The following is a 2493-nucleotide window of genomic DNA, read 5'->3' on the forward strand; positions in this document are numbered from 1 at the left end:
CACACATATATATATATACACACACACACATATATATATATATATATATATATATATATATATATATATATATATATATACATACACACACACACATATATATATTCAAACTAAGGAAGAATCTAGAAACTGCAATATTTCTAATTATTTATGCACATGTAGCTCCTCCTGTTGTCAGATTTACACACAGTCATACACAATCTTAAAACTTCACAAGGAAGTCTGCTTATTCATAGTCTCTCACACTTACACACATGCGGTCAGCCTAACAAAGCACACTCAAACATGCACATATATATATACATACACACATTCACATACTCTGTCACAGACATTCAGTCAGACATACACAGACTGCCTCACATATAGTGTCACACATACACAGTCACACACACACTCACACATACAGTTACACACACTGTCAGTGCTGTCACACATACAGTTACACATACACTGTCACACACACACACACACACACTGTCACACATACAGTTACACATACACAGTCACGCACATACAGTTACACAGTCACACATACAGTTACACACACACTGTCACACACACACTGTCACACACACAGTTACACAAACACTGCCACACATACAGTTACACACACAAACACAGTACATGAATCATAGTTGTAAAAAGTGTATTCATATAACAGTGGCTATGCAAAATAGTGGAATGGGTAATAAATGATCATTTTTTTAAAATAATAACTATTTATAAGTAGACTGTCCCTTTCTCCCAAAGAAGTGCTGTTCAGAAAAGGAACTGTAAAAACGTGTGCCTTTAAAAGCTGCTCTAGGGCAAAATGAGCACACAGGTGCAGCATTTACTATAAATTGACTTAGAAGTGAATTTTAATGGCCTGATTCAGATAGAGTATTAAATAAAAAATGTACCTTTTTCTCTGTTTGTAGGTAGTAGTATATAAATGTAAACCTACTCAATCGTACTCGCAAGCAGCATGTGTAGTACAGCGCAGCACGCAGGTCTTTTTTTGCTGTTGTGACGTCACGCACGTGATCACGTGACGTCCGACAGTCTCACAGAGGCAGCACGCAAGGTTCAGGCTGAGCCTGAGGAATCAGATGTACGCACGGCGCAGGCTGAGGAATCAGGGTGCAAGTGCAGACTAGTCCTGCTGCCGCCACTACAGCTGACTCAGAGACAACTAGTAGGGCTAGAAGGGGTGCCGGTGGACACGGCTGGGCTTGGGTTACTGGGTAGGTAGGTTGGGTATAGCCGGATGCGGCCTGGACTCTGGCCACCGAAGTAAAAACATTAAAAAAAAATCAAAACGCATCTAAGCTACCTAAGGCTATGTCCGGTTTTTTGAAAATAATATTACCGGACAGTAACCTGAAATACCGGACAGTCCGGTCTAATACTGGACACCTGGCAACCCTAATGGTAGCCCATACTGTAGCTCTAAGTGCTCCTGCCCTAAACACATATCATCTGCCTCAGTATGGCAGCCCATGTGTAACTGTAAGTGCTCCTGCCCCAAACACATTATCTGCCTCAGTATGGCAGCCCATACTGTAGCTGTAAGTGCTCCTGCCCTAAACACATATCATCTGCCTCAGTATGGCAGCCCATACTGTAACTGTAAGTGCTCCAGCCCCAAACACATATCATCTTCCTCAGTATGGCAGCCCATACTGTAACTGTAAGTGCTCCTGCCCTAAACACATATCATCTGCCTCAGTATGGCAGCCCATGTGTAAATGTAAGTGCTCCTGCCCCAAACACATTATCTGCCTCAGTATGGCAGCCCATGTGTAAATGTAAGTGCTCCTGCCCCAAACACATATCATCTGCCTCAGTATGGCAGCCCATGTGTAAATGTAAGTGCTCCTGCCCTAAGCACATATGATCTGCCTCAGTATGGCAGCCCATACTGTAGCTGTAAGTGCTCCTGCCCCAAACACATATGATCTGCCTCAGTACTGCAGCCCATGTGTAACTAAGTGCTCCTGCCCCAAACACATATGATCTGCCTCAGTACTGCAGCCCATGTGTAACTAAGTGCTCCTGCCCCAAACACATATCATCTGCCTCAGTATGGCAGTCCATGTGTAAATGTAAGTGCTCCTGCCCTAAGCACATATGATCTGCCTCAGTATGGCAGCCCATGTGTAAATGTAAGTGCTCCTGCCCCAAACACATTATCTGCCTCAGTATGGCAGCCCATGCGTAACTGTAAGTGCTCCTGCCCCAAACACATTATCTGCCTCAGTATGGCAGCCCATACTATAGCTGTAAGTGCTCCTTTACCAAACACATATCATCTGCCTCAGTACTGCAGCCCATGTGTAACTAAGTGCTCCTGCCCCAAACACATATCATCTGCCTCAGTATGGCAGCCCATGTGTAACTAAGTGCTCCTGCCTCAAACACATATTGTCTGCCTCAGTATGGCAGCCCATACTGTAACTGTAAGTGCTCCTGCCCTAAACACATATCATCTGCCTCAGTACTGCAGCC

The sequence above is a fragment of the Bombina bombina genome, chromosome 5 (assembly GCF_027579735.1).
Source record: "Bombina bombina isolate aBomBom1 chromosome 5, aBomBom1.pri, whole genome shotgun sequence".
In the NCBI taxonomy this organism is placed as follows: domain Eukaryota; kingdom Metazoa; phylum Chordata; class Amphibia; order Anura; family Bombinatoridae; genus Bombina; species Bombina bombina.